An 18,338-nucleotide genomic window follows, 5' to 3' on the forward strand; every position below is an offset into this window, starting at 1 on the left:
ATCTGTTCTTTTATGTCTTTGAGGAAAGCAGAACAGGTAGGAACAATAACCACATGAGGGTCAAGAGCTCAGACTGTTGTTGTTCTTTACACACTGCAGTGTGAGAAGTGGTACCGGGCCAGCAGCCCCCTGAGACACCATCCAGGGGCAACAAACTGCAGGGGACAGGTGGGGAAGGGGAGAAGAGGACAAGGGCAGGGCATGAGAGAGGTCTCAGGACCACCAACCCATGAACCACTGCACCATTCACCTGACCCACTGCTGCAGGACAGGTGAGAGAGAGGAGGACACACCTCACTCCCTTCCCTGATGAGCCCGTTGAGTTCTTTTTTCTCTCACTCAAAACACACACAAATGGCCTTTCTGCTTTGATGGCATTTTGGGGGAAGGCAAAACCACACGAAATATTTCGTTTGCCCATAAGCTGCTGTGTTTTCCCCGGCTGGGGGGAGAGAAAAAACATCCACCTTGAGAAAATAACACCTTGTTCCTGCACATATTGGCACTTGCGCTGCTTCCGTGTCATGTTTGCTCTGTCAAAACAAGTTTTCCTCGCCCCTCAGGGTCAACCCAGCTTTTGAAAACCAAGCTGTCGTCTCCAGGCATCATCACTAGCAGTAGCCAGATAACAGGCTACGAGTTCACATTCCAGAATGGTTATGACTAGTGATGAATGAGCCAGCTCAGAGACAGCAGGAATTTCCTACAGGTTACACTGACCTTCCAAGAAACACGTTTGTCTGACTTAGGGGAGGCAGCAAAGAGGACACATTAGGCCAGGGGGTGGAAGGAGGAAGGGAGAAAACCCTAATTACAAAGGAGGAGACAGTGAACAGCACAAATCATTGCTGCTCAGGGCATCTCTCTGCCCCCAGAATGCTGCAGGTGCCTCACTGAAGGGCAGGTAAAATAATTATGTATAACAATATAAAGAGGCTAATATGATCTTTACACTGTTGACAGAGAAAAACTGAGGTAAACAGAGTAGATTACAGGATGATAAGGAACAAATGTGTTCAGTGGTATAATGTTTTGTGGATAAATGTTTGGTTTAAAGATCACAAGCAGCAGGTTGACAAAACATCGCCGTAATCAAAGCACCAAATCAAAGTGATCACTCTCCACTGCCATAATCCAGATTCTACAGCTACACAGGCACTTCCTACCTGAGGCAAGAATCAGACTTTGGAGCACAGAAACAGCCAGAACTCATATCCACAGCTGTTGTTTGGCACCTTTGGTGTGCCTGAACACACAATAGGCCAAAAAAAGAAGCAACGAAACCTATTCCAAATGTTGCATTTCAAACAGCCCAGTCCTACAGCGCCTGTTATGAGATTATAACTAATCCATCAATTGATAGGATCTGCATTCCCAGGATTTCTAAACCGTTCAGCATATCTGACAAGCATTAATTCACCATTTATCACCAGCATTTGTGAGTATGAAAACACAGCCTTCCCCCATCAGTCAGCATAACAGATATTCTGTCATTCCCATCGCTTCCCTACTCCAGGTAGAGCCAGTGCTTGCAGCCTGCTGGGAGTTTTTGGGTTCCAAGGCATTTTGCTCTGATGGGGGAACCCCGAGAGAGAGAAGATATCACATATCTGTAAAAGACACCACATTAAACTGCTGCTGCTGTTGGAAACCCAGGACAAGATACTCAGAGGGTGTCAATCTGCATAGTTTTCCTAATCCTGTATCAACTCACAGCCTGATCCTTCTCATTCATCAGCCCATTTATTAGGGACAATATGGATGCAGCAGCCACTGAAGGATGAAAAATTACCTCTAGGACTGGTGAGTTTATAATGTTTGGTGCAGGCGGAGTTTTTGGCAAATTAAATTTACTTCTTTAACTGGGGAGAGAAATGGAGACATTTCAGGGAACGTAACATGCTCAGCCAGTTGTATGTAAGGTTTTGAATTTTGCAGATATCTTCAAAACTTCAGAGAAATTACAAAGGAGAAAACTTAGGAAAACATTTTCACTTAAAAATTGCTTTTTCCCACCCTTTATGACTCAATAATTGTAATTCCTTGCTGAACCAGAAACATGCTGAGAAAAAAGTTTTGACTGTGTTCTATTTTAGGATTTCCTTCCACAGCAAGAAAGAGGGAGTGATAAAAACCCCTTGAACTTCAATAAACATCTCTGAGGGAAAGTTCAAATCTGTTCTCATTGTTTGCTGACCTGGTGCCTATAATGCCTGTTTTTAGTTTCATGTTAAAAAAAAAAAACCAGAAAAAAAATCCTTGTTTTTAATTAAAAAAAAAAAAGGCAACATTAGAAATAAACAGATTTGTTGCCATGAGCAAAGTTTGTCCTGCAAGGCAGCACATCACGCAGAACTCTTGAACTTCCTCCTGGAATGAAACCACTTTTTAAACTGTGCCTTTAATGAATATATATTCAGGCAAGCTCATTAATGGCAGTGGCATCTATTTGTGACCATCCCTGAGCTCTTTGGTGTCTGCTCGAGAACAAACGAGGTGCCCAATAAAGGTACCCCTTTACTGGGAATTAACTGACCCCCTTCCCTCCAGACCTGGCACCACCTGTGCTGCTCCTGCTCCGAGAACACATGGAAAACTTCCCTTTACACTGTGGCTATCCTGGAATCTTTCATCAGGCTCCTCACAGGGCAAGAGGAATACATGTGTGGGCTGTGGTTGTGCATTTTCTCCCGTGTTATCTCTCTGGTTTATGCTTCATCCCCTGCCATGGCCAACAAACACCCTTTGAAGTTCCTCAGCACGCCAGTGGAAAGTTCATTTGGAGTCTTGCTGAAGGAGGAACACAGAGTTTGAGAAGCTCCTGCTACAGCCAGGAGGAAGCATCACTTTGGGAGGGACAGATGTTCTGAAGCAGCAACGGCCCCGCAGGGACCCCCGATTCCAGTCCCTGGGTGCTACAGACACCAAATATAGCCCAGCTCCCAGGAATACTGAATAAGCTGTAAAGAATGGAACTATAAAACCATGACCCAAAGCGAGAAAAGGGAAAGGATGAAAGGCCAGGATGTTGTCCTTACCCCCAGAAGTCACACTGCAGCCCAGCACTCGGGTCAGCTGTGTTAACATCCATTTTTCGAGTGCTGTAACTGTTTCCACTCCCCTTAACCCTCAAAGCGTCTCCCCCTCCCCACACTCTACATCACATCATATGACTAATGAGTTTGACCCTTCTCCAACCCCTATCTGCAGTCTCTCATGGCTCCAGCACCGTTTGCTTCCTGCCTTTATTAAATCAGATGGGCTGTGTGCTCCGGGTCCCAGAGCCAGAGGAACACGGAGAGACAGGGAATTAAGGGCCATCCTCTCCCAGCCTCCAGGGCTGTGTGTCTTCTATTTCCTCACTATGTTGCCTCATGAATGTGCCATTCCATCATTTTTTTCTCACTTTCCTGATGAAATCACTCCTTCCTCCCACTAGAAGGAGGAGGAGAGGAATGCAGGCCTCCTCTCAGTGTCGCTCTGCACTGCAGGGCTGCACTGTGGGCTTTCCAACGTATTTCTTATTGCACTGCCTTACTTTAACACCTAGGGATCGGGAAGGAATCCCTACTTGTTAATCCCTTTAATGAGGGTGATTCCCTCAGCTTCTGTCCATTTCCCCACTCCTTATTTCTCTCTTCCCTTCTCCTTCATTTTCCCGCACCTTTCACCTTTTTATTCCTTCTCCCTCCCTAACCCTCCAACAATTTGCCCCTCTCAACATCAGTTACCCATTTCTTAAAGGCAGGCCATTACCAAACCCCTGGAGTACTTTTATTCTGACTTTTGGGGACCTTATTTGCCTTTTGTCACTGTGTTGGGACAGTTGGATCATTCTGCTTTCTCACCTGTGTTTGGATGGGACTAAGAAAGTTGGGAGACAAATTCAAGCTAAACACTTCTCTTGGAAACTACTATTTCTTTCAAACAGAAAGATTCAGCAGAGATGGGTTAGTCTACCTTGCTTGTGAGTTTTGAGATCTGTTTGAGCCTTGGCTGGGACTTCTGCAGACACGAGGGCCTGAATATTTCCAGCCGTGATCTCACAACAGGAACCCCAATCCCTTGGACTGTCCCTGACAATGGTCCCAACACCTCTCACTGATAAATTTCAAAATGTGGGTACTTCATTGCTAACCTGAACAAAACCAAACATAAAAATATCAACACCCTTTGCAAATGCTCAGTTCTTTCTGCACAGCTCCAAGAGGGGCAGCCCAGTGCTGAGATCACCCCTGGTGTTACAGCCCCAGGCCCTCGTGCACCTGAGGACAGCACTGGCCTCTCACCAGCCCTGATAATACCTGACAGCTAAACATTCACCAGTGAGAGATTTGTGTCACCCATTATACTCAGAGGGACTTGCAAGGAGGTCCTGGAATTGAATTCCACACTTTCCAGGGTGGCGGATGTATAAATGCTGCATGTCAGATCAATAAATGATTACTAGCTCTGTTAACAAGTGGCTAATGTCTTGTTACAGACTTTTACAGAGTCCAGTTGGTCAATAGGTTGCATTTAACCATGACTTATGATCACCTGTATCACATAATAACCATGCCTGTAATATGCTTACACAGTCTATTCATCATGCATTAACCCTTTTAAATTTATTTATGAATATACTCTTACTCTAATGTTTCACCAAATGGAGTAATAACAACTGGCCAAAGAAGAAGAGCTGGGCTTTTTGCAGCCACGTCTCACCTGCCCCAAGGAACAGATCCTGAATCACAGGCTCAGTTCAAACCCGCTCCCGGAGATTAGATCTGAATCATCAGTTCGGGCTAAAAGGATTCAGAGACTCCCCAAATTTAGTTAGAGGGAACAGGATCAGCCACCTCAGGGGTGGACAACAGAGGAGGAAAAACACCAAGGTGGCCAGAGGAGCTGTGGCTGCCCCATTTCTATCAGTGCTCTAGGTCAGGTTGGGTGGGGCTCTCAACAACCTGGTCTAGTGGAAGGTGCTTCCCGGATTCTCAGGTAATTTAGATTCATAGATAAGTCAGGCCCACAAGAGAGTTACTGTTGTGCTATAGTAAATTCTATGGTATCTTTTGCTAAAATATTTCAATTAGGCTTAAGTGCTGTTATAACCTTCAGGCCTAAACCACTGGTCACGTCCTGGGCTAAGTTTGGCAAGAGGGATCTGCTCCGAACCTTGTGGCTCAGCGGGAGGCTCTCCCTCACTCCCTTTTATCCTTACTCTTTACACCCTGACCCTTTTCCATACCCAGCCTCCATGTAGAAAATTTTAGGTTGATTTTAGATTTTAGGTTTGAGTTGATTTTTAGTTTCAGATTGATTGATTTAAATTTTAGTCTGATTTCTCTCTCTGTGTTTCAACCGCCTAGAAAGCAGTAGAGTGAACTTTGACAAGGAACCTTTTGATGCTTTCATTTACTACTAAAACCTGCTTTTGCCCATACCTTTGCTGGTGATTTTTTTGAGTGACCTAAAACACTCCTTTGTCACAAAACTGGTGATGCACCTGTGGCAGTGCAGAGAAACAGAGACCTCCCCTGGACTGTCACCTTATTGATGAAGCCTTTTGAATGCAAAATACATCTTTGTTTTAAGAGCTCCACCTTCTACCTGTTGACTCCCTGTTACCTCTCTAAGGGATCCTGGACTGCTCCATCCCAGAAATGTATTTTCACAGACAGAACAGACCAGGTTCAAAGCCTCAATAAACAACAATTTATATTAAAATTAGGGCCCTCCACACCCTCCAGACAGCAAAGCCATTAAAACACAAGACTCAATATCTGCTTTCTCCCCTTCATATCACCAGACTGGTGAGTGTACCAGCTATTGTACACATAATTGTGAGAAGTGTTAAGTTTTGCCTATCATCTTAAAAATCAAGCAGTTAAAGGGTATTTCAGAAATACTTAATGGGATTTTCCCACCAGTAAACCCTGTGCTCAGTGGTACATTTTAATAACAGCAGAATCAAAATCTCATTTATGGACTAAGAAGGTTGTTCTGAGGGTAACATTCGGGGGAGGCTTTGCCAGAGAAAACAGAAGACTTAATAAGAGAAGGGCTCAAGAGTATTAGTCAGAAAAGTTGTGAGCTGCCTACAGGCTTTTTCTCTTCTGGTATCAGAGGGGAAGAAAAGCCCCTGTGGTTGATTCATTATGCCATTTCATTTCTTCATATATAATTTACATGCAATGTAAATACGGTAAATTATTATTTCTGGATTGCATTCTTGGGCCCCGATCCAAAGCCCACTGAAGCTGAGAGAAAGGCTCCTAGGTTGCAAAAAAAATCAAACATTATTGAGAAACAGGCCTGTTATCTGCCAACACTCATTAGGGAGGAGTTTGTGTTCCAGCAAGGGTTAAAGACTCAGGCCCCAGCTCAGCAAAATGTTAAGTACATGCTTAACTTTTAGGTTACGCTCAAATCCCAAGTGGATCTAAAGCACATGGTTTAATTGCTCTGCTGAATCAAAGCAAGCACAGATTTCTATCTGAGTTTAACTGCTGTGTAATCTGGAACTCAGCGTGGCTGATGCCACCAGGAACCTTCCTGAAGAGCTTCGGAACCTTCTTATGCTGGATCCAGCCAGCCCCAAAAAAACCCATAAGGAACAATCACAACAACTACAACTGTTTTCCAAGTCATGGGAAGAAAAAACAATTTGTTCTGTATCAGTTTAGTTCTCAGCCTCCAGCTGTTTTCCTTTCCCATTTACTTCTTTATTGATCACTGCTCTTTCGATTTTCCCATCCTGCTGCTCCGGGAGCTCGGTGGGTAAATCCTCCCACCCCAGGAGCAGCAAAAACTCCTTATTTGGGTGGCACAGCAAAGGCAAGAGTCTGAGATCTCCGTGCCTTCTGATGCCAATAATCCAATATTGGAACGAGACGACCTCAAAGGTCTTTTCTGTTAAAATCTGACAGATTTAACAGTTCTTCTGCAGAAAAAGCAGGAATTCAGATGCTGTTCGTGGCCTGTTCCCCCCACCTTTGTCTTACCTTTGCTGTCTTGCACCAAGGTGGGAGAATATCCTCATGGATGAAGGAGCTGTCTTCACCTCCCTGACTCGGTGTGATACATCCGCTTTCTCTCTCGTTTCACTCTCCCCACACCTGAAATTCAAAGGCAACTTCACAACCTTTCATCCTCTCAATGCTTTTTGTCAGGTGAAGAAAACAATTAGTCCTGTTCCTGAGCTGAGGAACTAAAAGTCTGGCAAGTTTAACTACGGACAAACCAGCTGCTGCTCAAGTTACTGTGCAAGTATCAACAGGCTGTTCTGCTCCAGCATAGTGGCCTTTCTTTTTTTAATGGTCTTTTTAAAATATATATTTCAAAACTCCCAATCCTAATTGCAGGAACTTTCAGCAGTTTCCCTGGGGTCACACCAAAGTTTGTGGGAAAGCAGTGACAACTACTTGGTCATAAATCCATCAATGCCAAAGTTTGCACCTCAACATTCAACCATCCAGCTCTACCACGTCCTTTGGGTTTAAACTACTGCCAACAAGGCCTGCTCAGAAGGACAGGCACACGTCCTGTAGCTCAGGAGTTCCCAAAATCCTTGTTTGTCTCCCTACAGTGCTCTCAGAGTCATTTTAAGGTTTTTCTCCCTGACACCTTGTAAGTGAACACCAAAAGCACAAAGGGCTGCAAAGAAACCTTAAATAAACTTCCCACTTCACCCGTGAGCCCCAGGATTTCATCACAGGCTCCTTGCTCAGGCTCTCCTGTGCCCCTGCAAACACACAGATCTGAGAGCACACACAGTGCCACAGTCCCTCACAATCCTGGGATAGCCATGGCTGCTGCTCCTTTGGGGAATCCCCAGAGAAACCTTCCAGAGCTGCACAGGGATTCGTGAACGTCATCAGGAACGAGGGAAAATTTTTCAGGGCAGAACTCATCCATATTAAAACCAGAGAGACAACTCTGGTACAGGTGCTGGAGGTCTTTCAAGGTTACCATATGCCACTGGATTAATCCCAACAATCTTAAGGTAGAGGTGAGAAACGTTCAAATTATTTGATTAACTTCAAAAGGGAAGATTTTTTACGCCTCTACCTTTTGGCACCCCACCTCTGCTCCCAAGCCAAGAAGAACTAGAAACCTCATAAGAAAGCCAGCTCCAAACCTCTGACCAGCAGATTCCAAACGTGTTGCAATCTTGGCTTGCAGTCAGCCAATTTTGGGAAGGGAAAATCTGTGCCAGTGTTACAAAAATTGCCTGTCAGGAGCCTCTTCATTGAAAAATGTATTTTTTAATTATTATTTCCTTTTAAGTGGAAATTGGGACAGCCATGGAGAAATATCAAAGCTGCATTTTGCACCACTGAAAACTCCTGACAAGCAGGCCAATTCCCTCCCAGTTTCTCATCTGCTCAAACAGGCTCTCACAAACACATCGTGGCTGTCAGTGGTCACCCACAGAGAATGATTTGCACCCGCCCACTGTGGCTGACCAGAACTCAGGATTTGCCATGAGCCTGCAGAGTCATATCCCAAGTATTCCCAGTGAATTTCCCTTCTCTCTTTCTGCCCAAGGGAAAGTGAAGCAGAAGCTCTGTTGGCTGCTGGAGACTCCTTCCTGCTGGGACTCATCCTGGAGGGAGCACCCCGGGGCAGGGCAAATCCTCTGTCTGGGGCAGAGCCTCAAACCCTGGGAAGTCACAGTCAGAACCAATTCTCCCTCTGAGTATTCCCGCAGAACTGGGAGCCTGGAAGTCCCAGCCATTGGATTAAAGCTCTTCCTGGAAGTTTCTCTCTGCTGTGGAGCAATCAGGGACTATAAGGGCTCTAAATCCCCTCTGTATCCCACAGCACCTTTGAGCTGGGAAGGCTGAAAGGAGCAGCAATGCCACTGCAGTTCAATCTGTTCCCAAAGCTCTGCTACCAACCCACTGCTTAACCTTCCAGAAGTTTTCAGTCAGAAAACAGAGCAGGGAACAACGGGCATTCCCCTTTTCCAGGAACAGGAGATAATACACCATCCCTGAAGGTGCAAGAAGCTCACACCAATAAATCAGGGAAATTAAACACGGAGCTTTGTGTAGGTACCTGGTTTATATCCCATAATCCCACTCCAAAGGGAGCTTTCCTGCTGCCACTCCCCAGCAGCCCAAGCAGCTTGTTTTATGACTCCCCCAGTGCCTTCAGGTGGGGAGGGCTGAGCAAGGTGTTGTGTGGGCCACGGGGAGATGAACGGTTGGGCTCGGTAGCTGAGGGGCTGCAGGTGAAATCAGGGCACAGACACACCCCAGGGAGGATCCGTTCCCCCCTCCGTGTGGGCAGGAATCCACAGCACGGGGCAGACGGGCACAATTAAAGTAGTTTCCAACCTGAGAGGCTGCCTCGTGCTCCCAGGGAGTGATGCAATGTAACAGGCTGGTTTCCAATTTCAAAAAAACTGGGAAAGAACCTTCACCGGTGTATTTTAAATTCAGCTGTCTATAGTGTAAATAATGTTCCACCTGAATGTGCATTTTAATTCTAATGGCAGCTCATCAATCTGTTCAGATGGTAATTCTCACACTTTGTTCTATGAAGCAATAGCCTGTGTTATAAATGGATTATTTTTATGTAGCAGAGTATTTTTTCCTAGTGAATAAAACCCTGTCCACACACACACACACCAGGTAAATCAGGAGTCTACAAAGGGCTAAGCCAGAAATTGTTATTATTTAATTACTGGTGCACAACCTGCGGGTCCTTGGAAATAAATTCTTTCTTTACAGGAAAGTATGAAGAGCATGAAAATGAGGGGATTACTGGACAGAACAAAGATTTCTAAACAAGGAGAACTGCACACAGCCTGGAAATTTAGGAGCTTGGCAGAGCTCCTTCCCAACCCACCCTCCCTCCCCAGCTGCTCCTCCCAGGCCAGTTCTCCAGCACCAGTCACAAGAAACTGCTGCTCAAGGAACTGCTCAGGGAAGAAAATACTGGGTTGATACCACGTCCTGGTACTGTTTTGGCCACCAAATGAGGCTGTTCTAAGTGCTCTCCTGGTCTCACCAAGAATAGCTTTTAAATTTCCCCAGGAAACCTTTCTACCCATACGCAGACCAGTTGTCACACAGGCTGGTGTGTCAGGCAGTGAACTGGGCAGTTATTTGTAGGTGTTTTATGGACTCCGAGCTCTTCCCACAGAAGCACAGGGACCATCCACCTCTGGCAGGATGCTGTGTGACAACCCTGCACTGGGACAACCAGGTTCTAACTCACAGTTTCCCTCCGTTCCGTGCTTGGCTCCCGTCGAGCCTGCTGGCCCCGGATCTGTGCCAGCTGGGTAGGAAACCGCTCTGTGCTCCTCTCGTGCCAGCTCTGAGGTGTTGCAGACTTACTCATCCTCATACCATCAAGCTGACACGTTCTTGATTTGCCCAGACTAGAGCTGGCATGGCTTGGGGAAAGACATGGTCAGCTCCAGTTGACTCATTCCCGGTGGTTGTGCAGTCAACAGAACTGACACACAGACATCCCACACAGAGCTTAAACTTTGCTTTACCTCTGCTGGAACAAAAGTGCTGCCTCATCCCTGGAATTGTGTACACTGCAGTCATCCTCTCACATTTCTGAAGCACTGGGTTTCTTATGTCACATATTTTAGCAGATATCCTGTTGTGGGAGACTCATTTTCCTCCAGTGTCCTGGCCCCTCAACAAGTGCCTGCATACAAAATATTTCCTGACTCCACTCTGCATTACTGGAAGGGGCTGCCCAGGGAGGTGGTGGAGTCACCACCCCTGGAGGTGTTTGAGGAAAGACTGGACATGGCACTCAGTGCCAAGGTGGTGTTCAGTCACAGGTTGGACTCGATCTCAAAGATCTTCTCCAACCTGATTGATTCTGTGATCATCTCTGGACCCTCCCCATCCTCAAGTACAGTCCTCTCAAGCTTCCTCCTCCACTTCATTCATCACAGAAGTGTTGTGCCCCTTCAGGATCCCCACGGACACATTAGCCAAGGACACTCTCTTTAGCTATCCAAACTTCAGTGGACACTTCAAGGTCATTTGGTCCTTTTGGCAGTGCCAGTCTAATGCCAGTTGTGTCTTCCACACAGTACCAGAAAAAGAGCCAGCAGAAAGGTGGGACAGATGCCAGCAGTCATTTTAACTATTCAGGGAACACCCTCAGTGCCAGTTTTTCTGTATTTCTCAACAGCCAATTCCTGAACAAGCAAGCATGTGCAGATATCTCCCCAAAGTGGAAGCAAATGCCCAAAGCACCCTCATGCATCCACCTCCCTCTGCCAACTGAGACAGCAGAAAAGCCTCACTGGTGATGAGGAGAAGCTGGAGCCAATGCTGACCCAGCAAGATCAATTCAACATCTGAAGAATTTCAGTGTTAGTGCTCAGGAATACCAACTAAAATTAACAGAGGAGAGAAAGGCTTTTTCTGTGTGGCTTGCAAAACTCTGTGGTGGTGAATTTATATGCAATGCACATCTACTTACAGTGGAAGCAGTGTCACTGTTTCCTAGAACCAGAGGGTGCACCTTGCAAACCCTGTTATAATGAAGCATCCAGTAAGTGAAAGCTGTGGCCCCAATCTGACACAGCTTAACCAACCCCAACTGAGGCTAAAACCTCACAGCTCCACGAGAGAGAGTTTCAGTGTGATCCATATCACCAAAGATGCTTTTTCTTTTCAAATTGATATAAAATCACAGCACAAATACCTTTGTGCACCTTGCTTATGACAGTCTCCATTCAAAATAAATTAAGACTAGCAAAGCAAACACAATCCCACCCTATAAAGCATTAGGCCACAGGATTTATGTGCTTCCCAGTATCCTGAAGCTGCAGCCCAGCTGTGCTTCAGGCACTCTGTGCTTGGGCAAATGTGGGGCAGAAAACAAAGCTGAGGACACGAGAAAGACCAAGATGTTTCTACAGGTGTGCTCTTTGGGACCATTCTTTGTGGACCTGGCTAAGCCACACCTTTACAGTTCTGGAGCTGCTAAGTGCCTCAGACTTTGTGAGGATCTGTGTGGGTGCAGTAAAGGCAGGATCACAGTTAAACTCATAACACGCTGCCAGAATTCCCTGCCACGGGAAGAGCACGTGAAGTGCAAAGAAGAGGTACCTCTAATGTTTCCTGCATCCAGTTTCCTGGAAGGAATTTGAGAGCAGGAGTGCCCAGACAGTGACTCTCCTCTTCTGTACGTCTGGGGCTAGACCTAGAGCTACCAAATGAGTTTATCTATGGGCACACACCTGCAAAATTCTTCGTCTGGAAGTTGTGCACTTCCATCTAGAGCATCTGGCATTGGTTGCATTTGCAGAGGCTGTTGACCAGATCCAGTGCTTCCCATCTAAACAGCAATCATCTTCTGACAGGGGTGAGGTGGGAGGAAAAAGGAAGAAAACACAAGTAAAGGAAGATGATCCCAGTCCACTTCCAGTTTCAGTTGTTTAGTTCTGGATACAACACAGTATCAAGTCCAGTGTGAAAGCTGGACTCAGTCAGACTCCCCAGGACAATGGACCACGGGGAAAAATCAATTACTTATCTGAACAACAAGTTAATAATGAAGCAGAACCCAGGACTGATACCTCCAATGCCAAAAACTGCACGAACTGAGACACCAAAAGCAATTCAAGGTTAATGTCTGTCGCGCTGAGCTCCATCCAGAATTGAAACATGGAGTCAGACTATTGAATGAGTAAGAGTCATGTTCTTAAAGGACTCAAAAGCATCGAGTCAGCACCAGATTTCAAAGAACTTAATAACTAATGAATCTCTTAAAGGGCAGATTTCCAGAAGAGGTCAGACACTGGCAAACTAAGCGATCATAAAAGCTTATTCCCTTATTCAAATGGCTAAAACAGGAATAAGGAATTCTAAAAGGTCCCATTCCCACATCTGGCAGTTGTGAAGGGACACCAAAGACATAACCCAAGGAGTGACAATAATCACAGTGATGGGATTCATCAAATGAATCCAAGAGCACTGGGTAAACTACACCCAATGGAAACGAGTGGAAAAGTGACCCCAAACACCAGCACTGAATTCTCCTTTATCTGATATTCCTGAAAAGAGGGAAACACTTCATGGCCTCAGTTCCAGATGCCCACCAATACCATGCTACTGGGATTTTAAGCTCAGTCCTGACTTCATTTTCCTGAGGATAACACAGTGGGATTATCAGTGATGCTGAGCAGAGTGGAAGGAACCATCCCAAAAGCTGTAACTACTGAGGAGCAGAAGTTGGCAAAGGCAGGTGGGAATTTTTTCAGTTCTCCACACTCGATTAATGCACGTGATGCCCATGGTTATGTGAAAGCAGCTGTACTGCCCGTTTATAGCAGATGTCCTTTCTCCGAAAGACTTATTCCTCTGAGACACAAGACTTGCAAGGGAAGAGTCTCCTCATCAGTCCTTACACACATTTTAACAACCAGCAGTCCCGTGACTTAGGGATAGACCTTTCTACTGGTCTCTCCAAAGAAGGTCAAAGGGCCCAGGACCCCATTTTGGGCATCTCGGTTGAAGATGCAAAGTTAAAATGAATTTATCTTCGTGCAGCACAGAACTTTTGGGTGTGTTTAAATGAGGCAGGAGAGGAATTCTGTGTAGCCAATCATCCCCAGGTCTGTGAATGCTTTTGGCTTTGCCATTACTCACCTGACTCCAGCTCTGTGCTCTCCTCAATACATCAATATCTAAACGGAGCTCACGGACAGATGGGTGTCAGCGACGCTTCCCCAAATATTAGTGATTTATTCCCAGGCTCTGGGATATTATTTGAATATATCTTACTTTGTCAATATAATGGTGATGGAATGCCCCTTCAGGTGAAAAGCAAAGCGCCTCCGTTCAAAGCAGCAGAGAAAGGAGGGAAAGCAAAGGAGCAGGATGTGTTAGATACTGTCTCGGGAACACCTGCAATCCGACAGGAGGCAAAGGGATGTAGGTACAAGGTCTGTCAGGTTTTACATCTCCCAGGCTCTCCCCACCACAGCCCTAACCCTGCACAGGTGGAATAAAATCTGCACTAATACAACTGCTTGTCTCGCAACTTTTAGAGCAGTAATGGAAAAATCCTCTGGAAAGTGAAGGTTTCCTGCCCACTTCAGCTCTAAGGTGCTCCATATTTACCCAGATATTATAAAAGACATTAAAAGGCGAACCAAAATATTAGGTTAAAAAATCCCAACAGAGCAAAATAAAAGCAACTGAAATAGTGATACGATTTCACCATTTTAAAATATGACAATGTAAGGAAATGCAAACACTACTAACAACTACAACATTTATTCTTTCCTACAGCGTAAGTTGTCTTGCATGTTCCCGCATTTTCTGCTAAGTACAGGACTTAATACAGTATCCTCTCCATGAAAAGATGTTTATCAGAAGACAGACATGACACAGAGTCAGCCTGAGTAAACATCAGGGTTCATAATTTGTATTTTTTGACATTTTGTGCAGCCTTAATGTTAAATTAATCTTGTTTTATTGCATTTAACTGAGCAGTAGTTGGAGCTGACAGCTAAGTCGCTACCACCATCAGAGCTCTGGGAACTGAATTCCTTTTCTCTTCATTTAAGCCAACCTTCTACAAGCTTCAGTGATTTTGGTAGAAGAACTACCAGATCATACCTTCGCAGTGACAGAAAATGAGGCCCAAAGTCCTCCTGAGAGACTTCCACCAACTGCCAGCTCGCTCCTTTCAAATGTGCTCAGAGAGAAGCAGAGTAAATACCTTAAAATCTCCAGGCTTCCCCTGTGGCTTCTCCCAGCTCCAAACCCTAAGGACCTCTCGAGCATCTCCAGATCCCAGTCATGGCCATCCAAGAGCATCTTACAGGAAAACAACCCCCACTGCCTCGATCTGCAAATTGGGCCCCGAAGTTCACCTGCCCCAAGCCTGCACTGCCCAGGGCTGCCCAGGGCTGACCCTCACAAAGCCTCATTTCGTCTGGATTCTTCCCTCAGCAGGCTGCTAATGGACAAGGGCACGCGGGAAGGGACGAGAAGAAGAGGAGTATGAAATGTAAAACGCACATCCATAGTTTTTCTGTCGCTTTTCCCCCCTCTCCCTTTCACCCTGTATAAACACAGCCTCCCTCCACACAAACACAGAACCGCTCATCTCCGTGTACCGGAGCCCTGGGCTAGCGCTGAGCTGACAATAGTGGCACTAATGCTAATGAATTCTGATTATTCGGATCGGTCATTAAACTAATAAGCCCATCTCCAAATTAGCGTGGCTGCTCCAGCCAGCGAAAATTTAATCAAATCTGCTTCATTATTTCAGACGTGGTGCACTTGGCGAAAGTGACTGCGGGAAAGGAGAACGGGACCCTCATCTGATAATTTTATCACTTGACTGCCAGACCATGAAAAAATCGGTGTGATGAATTTTTTTTTCCTCTGGGGGGTGAGGGTGTGGAGCAGAGGGTGTGTGCACGTGTGCTCTGGGAGCTTCCTCTCGTGTTCCCTCCTAATTAAACTAAACCCATCCTCCCTTCCCTCTGCCCTGTAACTGTGTTTGTTGTTTCCACATCTTCCCCACCCCCTTAACGTCTTCGCTCTCTTCCCTTCCTTCCCCCAGGTCCTGCTCTGCCTCCATCTCATACCCTTTGCACGCATGACCACGGCACAGCTTTCAGCCTCTGAGACAGAGGTTGTGAGACTTTCCTGAGCTACACAGCACTACAGGCTCTGTCTTGCCCAACTCCAGCCTCCTTATGCACAGATTAGCCCCACTTTGCCTCCTCACCCTTTTTTTTTCCCTCTCAATTTCTGAAAAAAAACCCACAAACAAACACCAAAAGCAGCAGGGGAAAAAAAAAACACAAATCAAACAACAAACAAAACACAAACCCAAAACTTTCCATTTTTCTTCCCTCCCTTGTTTTTACTTGGATTGTGAGCATTTTAAATCTGATAGGGAACATCAGGCCCTATGACTGCACCCATTTCCATGCACAGGGCACACACAACAAGCAAACTGAGGACACACAGCCCCAGCACACATAACCCCAGACACAGGAACGCACTTAAATGCAAACTCAGAATTACCTTTCGTGGCTGTATTTTGAGGTACTCTTACACAAATTAGACACCTATTTATTGGTTTCAATGCAATGCTTCAGATTTACCTCAGTGTGTCTACTACTACAATTTCTTGGCTGCTTCCTCCTGCAGGTCCATCGTCACTTTAAGAACAAAAGCAAGCCCACCTTATTATCCTAGAATGATTATCATAGATGATTATCATAGAATCATGGAATGGTTTGAGTTGGAAGGGACCTTAAAGCTTAATTCCTTCCAACCCCCCTGCCATGGGCAGGGACACCTTCCACCAGCCCAGGTTGCTCCAAGCCCCGTCCAACCTGGCCTGGGACACTTCCAGGGATCCAGGGGCAGCCACAGCTTCTCTGGGCAACCTGTGCCAGGGCCCCACCACCCTCACAGGGGAGAATTTCATCCTAATATGGATACAAAACCAAAACTCCAAAGGCAGAATGTAAATAAATTATATATAAAGAAAGGATCAGGCCTCACAAATGCACGAGCCTCATCAACGTGCAGCCCTGCTCAGTGCTCTGCTCTCTGTAACTGGGTTCAGAAAAGACAAATCTCACACTTCTGATACTGGATGGCCCTGCTGGAAATGAAATAGGATAGTACATCTTGTCAGTGTGAACAGAATAAAGCACTGGCCATCCCAACAGCCAGGAACAGGAAAGGAGCCAAGGCAGAGCACGTCCTCCTCCAACAATGAGCCAACATCCAAAATCTGGGAACACATATGAAGAAAAGCATTTTCGAACAGCAGTAGCCATTCCTGCTCATAGTAGATCTCACAGGACTTTACTTTTAATGGCCCTGAAGGCACCTGGAGATCTTACATTATCTCTGAAGTTACTCAGTCTTCAACTTCTGGCGCTGATTTCCTCTCAAAAGTTGGGATTCACTTCCCATGACTAACAGTTTTCCAGATCTAAATTAGCCACTTAGATCCCCTTTATCTGCAAAAGGCAGAACAGCTTCCAAAGGGCTACTCCTTGATTTCAATTGTGCATCTCCCATCTCAGGAGAGCAGGAACACTCCCCTGCAGAAGAGCCTGGTTTTCTTCCCTGACTGTATTAGAAATACAGACAGTTCGCTTTGACCTGACGAAAGTTCTGTCTAAAATTAAGTATGATGAGTTCTGGACCAAGGAAACATTATCTGTGCTATATCCTAGCCTGACAAGGTTTATGAAGCAATGTAGGTGCACAAGATTGATCTGCAACAGAAATTCTTACAGCTGAAATCAGACACCGAAGATAAAGTTGACTGGCAGCCGACCAGGCTGTCAACAGCATCAACCACAACTGTGCAGATGCCTTCTAAGAGAGGTACCAGAATGATATCCTGCCATCAAGCATATGAGCTCTAAATGCTCACAGGAAAGCAGAAGGAGAGGCTTTGGATCTAATGCCATCAGTTCAATGAGGCAAACAGAACATATGCTCTCTTAGTGGAATCTCTAGTAATCTCCTGGTTGACACCTAACTCTGCTGCTCACTGGATGTCAAGCTTCAGCCTGTGACATTTTCCACTTTGCTAAAGTACTCCTCTTCTCCCCTTCCATCACCTACTGCCTCCATGTCCTACTCCTTAAGCAAAGCACAGCATATGTTCCTCCTAAGAGACAGGTATCTCATCTAAATGCTCTTTGATTTTGCAGACTGGTCTTACCCCAGACAACAGTCAGAGCTCTCAAACAGGACCTCACTGCAGTCTTCTTTCCCCTTGTTTAGACTATTAAGCGGTTCAGAGCAATTCTGCTCCTCATCCTCACTGCCCTCAGAGCTCCCTTATTCAGTAAGACACTCAATCTGATTTTAGAGTTGAAGAACTGCAAAGCTAAAAGACAATTAGTCTGAGTAAGGCTTTAGAGAACAGCAGTTAGGAACTGGGATGTTGTGAGGGATAGTTTTAGCAATTAGACAGCTCTTCCTGTCAAGATTCAGGTTGATTTAGTTGATTACACTCAGAGAAGGTTCTTCCTCCCTGGCCCACATAACAAGGGACTAGAGAACACCAGTGACAGGTACATGTGTCACACATGGTCATTATGGCCATGCAAAAAGGAACCTTGTACCCAAGCGTGGAAACCACAGCAGCACTGAGTATCTGTGCTCTGCTCCCCCGAAGGAGAAACTTTAGAAATATGGGAAAGCTCAAGAGCAAACTCAGAGACCAAACGGTGCAAAACACATTGCAGAAGTTATGGGAAAAATACTGTTGTGGGAGCAAAGGAGCCAGAGAGAACATGAGCCAGCAGCTCACAGGCCAGAACGATGAACCAGGCTCTGCCACACGCTTTGATGAGCTCCACC

At 45.7% G+C, this 18,338-nt stretch overlaps 1 long non-coding RNA gene across 1 annotated transcript in view; it reads right to left on the bottom strand.

Moving 5' to 3' along the window:
- LOC108505384 overlaps positions 1–18,338 on the bottom strand; it is a 170,465-nt gene that overhangs the window by 62,538 nt on the left and 89,589 nt on the right. The window contains exon 2 of the long non-coding RNA XR_001877487.1: positions 6,990–7,103. This is a non-coding gene — a long non-coding RNA (uncharacterized LOC108505384). The remainder of the gene's footprint in view (positions 1–6,989; positions 7,104–18,338) is intronic.

This window comes from Lepidothrix coronata, unplaced genomic scaffold, assembly GCF_001604755.1.
Source record: "Lepidothrix coronata isolate B3197 unplaced genomic scaffold, Lepidothrix_coronata-1.0 Scaffold189, whole genome shotgun sequence".
NCBI lineage: Eukaryota > Metazoa > Chordata > Aves > Passeriformes > Pipridae > Lepidothrix > Lepidothrix coronata.